The sequence below is a fragment of the Gallus gallus genome, chromosome 4 (assembly GCF_016699485.2).
Source record: "Gallus gallus isolate bGalGal1 chromosome 4, bGalGal1.mat.broiler.GRCg7b, whole genome shotgun sequence".
NCBI classification, from domain to species: Eukaryota; Metazoa; Chordata; class Aves; order Galliformes; family Phasianidae; genus Gallus; species Gallus gallus.
This window is the reverse complement of record NC_052535.1, coordinates 23906538-23916239: the sequence shown is the minus strand read 5'-3', so window position 1 is coordinate 23916239 and position 9702 is coordinate 23906538. Positions and strand designations below refer to the sequence as shown.

The 9702-nt window shown below is 35.9% G+C and overlaps 1 long non-coding RNA gene across 1 annotated transcript; it reads left to right on the top strand.

Annotated features, from left to right (window-relative positions):
- The first annotated feature begins 360 nt into the window (after positions 1 to 360).
- Positions 361 to 7954, top strand: LOC121110796. Its single transcript, XR_006939235.1, has 5 exons — positions 361 to 404; positions 751 to 817; positions 1076 to 2337; positions 3248 to 3422; positions 4285 to 7954. It is a non-coding gene; the product is annotated as an uncharacterized LOC121110796 (long non-coding RNA).
- Positions 7955 to 9702: the final 1748 nt, after the last annotated feature.

Below are 9702 nucleotides of genomic sequence, written 5' to 3'. Positions count from 1 at the left end.
ACCTGGGCACACTGCTGGCTCATGTTCAGATATAGATATTTTAGATATAAATACAGATATTTTAGATATAAATATCTAAAAGGAGCTAGAAGGCAAATGGATGAGGCTGAGCTCTTTTCAGTGGCATATAGTGGTAGAAAAAGGAGCAATGGCCTAAAACTTGAACATAGGAAGTTCCACACTAACATGCTGTAGTGGAAATGCTAAGTCATGGCCTGAACCAGTGATTGAGAACCTGGTGGGAAGGCAAGGCCAACCCAGGGGATCTCAGGTGCATGCAATGCAGCTGAGTGACCAAAAGGGTTGAAGCCAGTATCCACCCAATCCCAGATCTTATTTAAGGGTTGGCAGTGGAGGCAAGGGTATCTTGCTGGAGATCCCTCCATACTGGAGGCCTTCTAAGGGTAAGCAGATTTTTTTTCTTTGTTTTTGTGTCTATGGCTGCTGCATTTGAGCTTACCCTTACTTGGTATAGCCTAGGACTTTGTTGCTACGCTGTCATTGCTGAGTTTTCCATCATGTTGCAGTGTTGCACATATGAAAGAACTTCTTTATGGTAAGGATGACTGAGCACTGGCACAAGCTGCCCAGAGAGGTTGTGGAGTCTCCTTCTATGGAGATATTTCAGATCCCCCTAGATGACTACCTGTGTGACCTATTGTAGGGAACCTACTTTTGAGGGGGGTTGGACTCAATGATCTCTTGAGGTCCCCTCTGACCTCTGCAATTCTGTGGTTCTGACATTTCTAGTTGTAATACTTGTCCTTTCAAGTAACTGTTACACGTGCTGAGGCTCTGCATTCCAGGATATCTGCCTGTAAGTGCGAAACAGTGAGTGAATTATTTAATTTCCTTTGCTTACGCATTCGACATTGCTTCACCCATTTATCTAAAGCTACATGCTTTTACCTTCTGCTCTTCTGGTTCTCTCTCCCATCACCATGTGGGAGAATTAAATAAGGGACAGGTTGAAGTTTTATCTGCTGATTAAGGTAAGCACATTTACTTGATCTTTTTTATCATGGACTATTTTGTAATTATTATAAATAAAGACACTGTTTTTTTTTTTTTTTAGAAGTTCAATGTTTTTGTTTGTCCAAGCCTTCATCTCCTCAGCCGTGCAAGAGATTTCTCCAAGACTCATTAGGACACAGTTTGTTGTGTTTACTAAAAGCCATGATGCTCTAAGTGAAAAGGAAAACGGCAAATTGAATCCAGAAGTCACCCAATTATTTAAATTAGCGTAAACCTAACAGGATTTTTTTTTCAAAATTGGAAGGACCTAGCAAGACCAGTCAACTTGACAGGGGAAAGTAAAAGTCATGAGGATTAGATGTGCAATGGAAGTTAAAAAATTGAAAAAAAGAAAGAAAGAAAATTATCTGTAGCTAACTGGAGAAGGACATGCTCATCAGTATGAGTAGTTCCATGGGAACATTTGCTTTAAGCATAACACCTCTTTATTTCCAGTTTTCAATTCACGAGAATTGCTGTCATTAAAACAGGAATATTTTAATTTTTTCTTTTCTTTTTTTAACTTTTTCACAAATGTAAAATGAAAAGCAGGAAAGTGTCTTGTTTGAATAGTTTTTGTTGTTTATTTGTCATCATCTGTGATGTCCTGGGCATTTGCCAAAAATTCAGTAGAAGATCTATCCTCTGAAGAGTCATTCAGAATCTAAGGACAAACAGGCAAAGGTTACAGGAAACAGATATTGGTTAAAACAGATCAATAGGTAGTGAGAAAAATGGTCTGTTTAACATATAGATGTTCAAGTCACTTAAGATGGGATTGGCATACACAAGAACTTAAAAGAAGGTCAGTAACTCTGTAGTGTCTCCAATGGTATTTCAGGATGTTCTCATTTGCAAATGACATTTTGCTGTTGCCAGAATACTTGTATTTTCTCCTTGATACCTTTGCTTTCCTTACCAGCTTGACAGCTTCCTTGGCACCTAAATACTGATTACATATGTGCTATGAAAGGGCTTCTGTTTCTATTTAGACTGCAGAAAAAAAAATCTTAAAAAGAGGAATTAAAAAATAAAAAAAAATCAATATTGCTGGTGAAATAATAATTACATAATATTTCTTACTTGAAAATAATTTTAAGATCAGGATGAATTAATTTGGCATTACTTCTATCTGCTTTCTGTCCTGGCACGTAAAGACTTTAGGTTGATTACTTTAATACCACACATTTCCACTTCTCCCTGGTGACCTCTATATGTGTGGTTTGCTGCAACTCAAAGCCCACCATGGAAGATACATTTCTCAATTTGTGCAGTATATCCTACTAAGCATTGACGACTTGCTGCTGTTATAAAAGAAACAAGGTCAGTAATATCAATTCTTTGGTACAGTTTTCATTTAGAAGCAATAATAATAGAAGTTTATAGTAACTATGGTGAATATATAATCAAATGTTTAACTTATATAAGCAATATCCTGTACTTCTATAAACATAAGGAGGAAAGTCTCAAAATCTTGAAGTAATTATTATGACTTTTCCCAGAAGGATAAAATATTATTTATTCTGGGGAGGCTGGGAGATGTATTATAACTTTTTTTAAAAAAATATCTCATATACTATGAATTTCCCTTTAAAATGCCCTTCTCCACAAAGCTGTCAGTATATCTCATTCTCCAAGGAGTAATTAACTTTCACACCTATTTGCTGTATGCGTGTGTGCCACATGTTTGTGAAACAGGCAGCAGAATAACGGCCGTGAGCAGTACAGAGAAAACTCCTTCCTACAGAACATTAAATGCATTTGGTGGCAGCTCATCATGTATTCTGACAACAACAAAGTAATACCTTGTGATGAAAATGGGGCATATGGGTCATCTGAGTCCCACTATTTATATGTCTAGACTTTGTACCTAGTAATATTCTTTTTCTTCTAAGTGGTTGTATAATTGATTTTGAATATGTTTATGCTTACAGCCTTTGTGGCTGTTGTTGGTGGACCATTTCACATACTAATCACCATCTGTGCCAAGATGTTTCCTAAATGCCTTTCATGCGTAGTTCTTTCCCAGCTTCAGTTTATGTCATCTTACTTTACAGTCTGCATTATCTCACTGAACACCCAATCAGCACCAGCCCTTCTCAGTTCTGCTTTTTCAGCCCTTACCAGAGCCACACTGGAGTCTTTTTCTGTTAAATTCAAATTTATCAGCTATAAATGAACTTTTCTTAATCTATTTGATATTAACATCTAAATTTTTCTCTCATTCATGCAGTTTCTCCTATGTTACAAAGCTTACTTCAAAGAAGTCTAAGACTGGAGAAATGAAAAAGAATGGTTGTTTCACTATATTTGACTTCATTTCTCTTATCTACTGATTAATGTTCTTCACTCAATTGAGTAGATGCCAGAATTTAAGAACCTGACTGCTGAATACTACAAGAGCACAGGTGATATTTTTGGACTGTCTCAGAACATCATTTAAAAATTAAATTTATTTATTTTACATGAAGATTTTTGTATGAAATTTTAAGAGGAGATGATAGTCAAATTTCTTCTTAATATGAAGCAGGAATTAACATTTTGCTTGTAGGCAAGTATCTTTTTCAAATTTAAGCACTTGATCTGTCTCCAATTTATATACTTGTTTTGCTCTTTATTTCTCTGTGAAGCATGTTTCGTGGCATATGTCTTCATATGAATTACTGCTTCGTCTTCTTCATACTTTTTACACATTACCTCCTAACTCTGTTCTTCATTTTTCTTGGGCATGTATTTCATTCAGTCTTTCATTCAGTACCAGGAATATGTTTCCACTTTCTTACAGCTGAAAATACCCAAAGGTGGAAGTTCATGGAGTGAGAGTTCTCTAAAAAGAGTACTGATACTTTAGTGTTACCCTGGCATATAGGAACCAGTCAATTGACTTCATCTGGTATTTTTGATGTGTGGATCCAGCTGAATGTTATTACTTTTGGTTCCTTTTCGGAACTTTCTCGGGAGTCCCTGTCTGTGTTGTGTACTTCAGGTTTTATTTCTCAGAAAGCATCTACGTCTATGGTAATATTTTAACATCCTCCCCCTGGCACCAAAATTTTAATTGTGATTTATAGCTGGAGAAAATAGACAAAAGCAAACAAACAAACAACAACAACAAAAAACCCTGGTACTTTTCTTTTTCTGAAGGCAACTTAAAGTCAGACAGCATTTCTCTGCCCACATTTAGTTGCAGCTGAAAGCCATGAGCCAGATATTTTAAGGAAAGTTCTGTGCATTACTGATAATTGTTTTTGTTTTTCTCTTTTGAAATAGGTTTATATATTGTTAAGACCACTGAACTAAATCATTTTTGTCTGAGATGAATCTTCCTGAACTACATTTCTTGGATAATAATGAATACCTCAAGTCACCAGGGAAAAAAAGAAATGGAGGAGAATTGGCTGGAAGTTTTTGAGGACACAGTAAACCTCAATCTTCTAGATAAATCTGTGCTTCTGATTCTAGCATTTTGTTAGCTGGTGCTACTACATATTCCAACAGGGGAATGCTGTTGGAATATGTAGTTCATGAACAGAATTCACCATGCTCCAAAAATGACAAAGTAACATAACTTTTGTTTCTGTCTATAAGAAGTCACTAATCATACAAGAGGCTGAATACAGATAATTATTTCAGAATAGTAAAAAGTGAACAGTGAAACAGACTCCTCAGATGTGATCTTCAGTAAAGAAAGGCATTTTGTGAGGTAAAATGGCCTTCAGGAATATTAGCTGCCTGCTCATGAATCAAAATAAAGCTTTTTACTGGTCCCTAACTGCATAGTGAGCTCTAGAATGTACAAAAAGTAAATACAGAATACTACTTATGTGTTTTATCTTTGTTGCTATCAAAATATTCTGTCATTTAAACATTCATATTTTAGGAATGTTGCAGGAAGGTTTTTGGGAGCTGTTACTGATCCAACTGTTCAAGTTTGAATCCTTTGGGAATTAACAGCTCTCTGTTGTCAGTTGTATATTCTTTTAAACAACTTCTTAAACTATGTGTTATTTACATCTATGTTGCTAAAGTATCCTGTGCTGTTTTACATGCTCCTATAGCCAAATGTTTATATATTCCTTAAATTCATACTGTGTGCAGAGTGAGAAAAGGGATGATCATCACTTTCTGTAGTTGTAAAAAGGAGGCACTGCGGTGCATATTCTTCCCCTGAGTTTTCAGAGAACCATGGAAAGAGGTGCAAACAGGTGCAGGGAATTACAGGTATATCAGTGCCATGAGATTTGATACAGCTCAGTGAGAACAAAGATACCTCTGATACTTTAATTTCATGAAATTAAAGCATCTTCAGATGCAAAATATTTTCAGATGTAAAATCTTTTCTAGCCAAGACACTATTTGAAAAGCCATCCAACCTGTTCCCTTCCTTATAGTAAGGAAGTCCATAGTTGGTAAGAAAGGCTAGAATGTTGTAATTCACATTTCTACTGATAATGACTGAATTCTAAATTCTTTACATTTTAAAACTTTCTTACTCATGTATGATCTTTTAAATATTTCATATGAAATAAAATTGTTTGGAACTTTGAAAAGCAGAACTTGTTCTTATTTTCTTTTCATCACATAAGGAAATTGAGAATTATGCATAATTGTCTTGACATTTTATTTCAGTATATCAGCTTCTGATGATCAATGAAACTCTTCAGTAGATATGGGTTTGAAAGCCAAGGAATTAAGCAATCCTAGTCTTTATCAGTCCTTATCATTGAATTCCTGTATTATTTTAAGTGGGGCGGAAAAAGTTCTCAGCGGCCATCTTTCCCTCAATCTAAATAGATGTGATATTTATGACAAAGTTAGTTCATATACAAAGCAAATAATATGGAAGTTTTTAAAAATCGTCATTCCTTTCTACTTTCTAAATTCAAATTCATGTCAATTTTCATTTGGTGGTAAAAACAATTCATGGGGTACAAACTAATTTGGTCTTCAGCAGCATAACTTTGCACTCACCCTTCTTGCAGTTGCACTTGACCACAAATCTCTAAATTCTCTTTTAATTTTTCAAAATTATTTTATTGAATGTTATAGAAGCAAATTTTTTGGATCTTTCTCCAGCCATGGAAAACTAAAATGTATTCAGTGTGGCCTTTTCAACTTCCATACTTCTCTAGGCTGTCAATAAACAGGTATGTCACTGAACACCATCTGCACACAGATTCAGCAACACAGTTGGAACATTCTTAGTGTTCAAAGAGAGGTCAGCCCTTGTTTTCACTTGCAACTTTGCCTCGTTGGATCTAAAACAATCTGAGACACTTCAGTAATTTTTCATCTGTGGTTCTGCTGAATTTGTTTTGCTGTTACTTGGAAAGGATGAGAGCTGTTTTCTATTTGTACAATCAAAAATTGTTATTTCTATCTGTGTGTTATGCCTGGCTGTGATACTGAACATCATGCTTTTTATTCTCTAGCATTAAGATTGCTTGATGAATCAGAGGCGGAACTCCAGCTTGCTTTTTGTTACCGTATAAAAGGACTCCTACAGTTACTTTGAGTCTAAAAGTAATTGGGTGAATGCATCTTTCCCAGTGCTGTAAAAACAGGCAGAGTAATCTTCTTAGCCTGGACTCCCAGATATCTGGACCCAGTCCAACTCTACTCTGAAAGCAACAAAACATAAAATCATAGAATGGCATAGGCTTAAAGGAACCTTGAGACTATCAAGTTCCAATCTCCCTGCCATAGGCAGGGACACCTTCCACTAGACCAGGTAGCCCAGAGATCCATCCAACCTGTCTTTGAGTGCCTCCAGAGATGGAGCATTAACAGCTTATCTGGGCAGTCTGTTCCTCATCACCTGCTGAGTAAGGAATTTCCTCCTGAAATCTAATCTAAATCTTCCCTCCTCTAGTTCCCCTTGTGCCACTGCTTGTATCCTGCAGTTCTTGTCAGGGCTAATTAACACAGGGACAGGTCACCCAATTACTCTCTCACAGCTTTAGGGTCAGAGTTGACATGTGGTAACCAGATATGCTGGTATATGGCATGTTCATAGGTCTTTCCCCGAGTAACCCAGTCACTGCTTTCTCCCATTGCAAAAGTAACTGTGGTATTAAAATGCAAGCAATAGAATGTTTTCACGAAAGAGACAACATCTTTCTTCCAAGGTATGAGAGAGATGAAGCTCTGAGTAATCAACTCTTGATCTTCCCTGTAGAGATAAGTATTCATTAGCAGTTGATTACAAAGAACACAGTCTAGATAGCCTGTATCTATCCATGCAATGCATTAGTTCAACCTTTATTAGTACAGATAATATTCTTATTTGGAGAGCTATGGTGACATGTGAAACAAAATTGGTCTAGTCCAAAAGCGAAGAAATTGGAAGGGGAATGGTTTATTATTCCTCTGCCTTGTGAGACTTTCTATTTTTCAGGCTTTTGGCTGAAAAATCGTGTGGAGTTGTTTCTACTTTTTCTTAAGCTGTTTTATATCTGTTCACTGACAATAAGACAATATATATAATGGATGTACTCCTTAATTAACAATTAGACTGTTGAAAATATGTGATTACTGAGTGCACTTGTATGTTTGAAAGCAGAAATTATTTCAGGATAGTTTGTAAAATGTCATAAGGGAGTAATTTTTGTATTTTGTTTCTCATAATCAAATATGCCTCCAAAGCTATGTACTTCAGTTAAATTTACTTGTTACAAAATTTTGGGTACATGATGCTTCATATTAACTTCATTGTTGGACTTATAAAAATCAAGAATTCAAGAGAAGTAAAATAAAGAAGCAAACCAATATTTTCTCAGTCTTCAACAAATAATATTATTTAGTTGTTTTATTCCATTATTAGTTCCAGTTCGTTATATGTTACGTTAGGGGTGACACTGAAATTGTAAGAACAATGTAGTCTTACTACGTGTGACCATACTGTTGGGTTGCTTTTGACAAGAAAGTAAAAAACATTTCCTCTATCTGTTTGTGATCTGCTAATAAACAGATCTCTCTGTTGTGTGGAATTCAAGTGATTTTATTTCCTTCTAGTCTTCAAAATTCAGTGCTTCATCTTGAGCTTTTACTTAGGTATTGTAGCCAAAAGAGTTGTTTTGCACATAAGGAAAATGATGAAAACATATTTGCCATAAGACAAGAAGAAATTCAACTTGTTCTACAGGTAAATAAGCTTTTTCTCTTGGCTGCTTTTGCTTACACATTTTCTCCTATTTATTCTTTTCCAAACCATTGTATGGAAGCCAGTACAGGAAATGAGAGCAGAGGTAAATTTTGGGGAGTGGATTTTGTAAATAATCATTTGTTAGGGAAAGACAGCAACTTGGGTAGACTTTTGGCATTCTCCAACACAAAGAACTAAGGCACGATGTGACTATACTTCCAACAGTGTTACTTCAGAGGCACACAAGCCCATCTCTGCACTAAAAGAAGACACAAAGCCTGTAGTGTTCAGCTCCTTTAGTGTCAAAGTTTTGCCTGAGTATAGTACTTCATTCAACTATGCTCCTTAATACAAGAGGCCAACACTGAATTTTTAAGCTGCTTGATCTATGCTGAATATAGTGTATATTTCATTAATTAGAGATAGAGGCATTCAAATAATAGAAAACTGCTTTCAAGTAAGTGCTTGAAATGCAAAGAATATTGTGGTGTGGCACTACTCAAAGGCAGCTTGTGTTCATTTTGCTTCAGTTCTGTGCCAGCTCCCTTGGTGCAGTCAGGGGCCTGCTATCATCCATCCACACAAAGATCGTTTTTGCACCCCGTGATTAAACTCCTGCAGAGCTACTCAGGTTTGCTAGTGGATGTAGTGGATGAACTGAAAACTTCTGTCCTACACGTACAGATAGCTGCTTTGGAAGCTTAAGTACAGTGCAGAGGCATCTGACTGGGAACTAAGTCCAACAGTGCCCAAGCTGTGTACCATCACTTATGTCTCTGAATCCTATTTTTCAATACTTTAATTTCACAGAACTTGAGGTAAGAAATTTGCAGTGAATGTGACTAACTGGGCTTTTTTGGTCTGATTTGTTCTGGTTCTGCACAATGCAGAAGTGATTAACCTTTTTCTGTATGTGGGGTGACCTGGACTTAGCAGAGTACATTTGCTGCACCATACCTGCCCCAAGAAGCTCAGTTGATCTGAACTGGCTTTACACTGAGCCAGCACTGACTCTTCCTACCCAGGGCATGATTAATCCACCTGGATTTGATTACAAATGGTTAATCCGCCTTGGATAAACCATGGATGATGGGAACTGACTAAGCCCCAACTGCAAAAGAAATATCATTATTCATTGATTTTAATAGCAGCTCGTGTGATCTAAATAGAATAGCTTGTTTTACCAGAAAAATAAACAACTAAAAAAATAAAATGGAATTGGGTTTTTATCTCAGCCAAGGATTACATTTGGAAGGATTTTAAAAAGTGGATTTTAAAAGATTAATTTAAAATAATCTCTACAGTTCAATGAGTTTTAAAATTGCATTAATTTATTTTAAAATATACTTAAAGCCCTTTTTAAAAAGTAATTTTCTTTCTTTTCCTGTTGCATAAAAAGTTACCTTCCAATTTTTATCATGCTGATAGCCTTGCATTATGTGATAGATGTTTAATTTTCACTTTAATTAGTATTGATTCATGATGCTCTAATTACCATTGCAGTCAGTCTTATAACTAAACAAATGTGAAGTTTGAGAAAAAAC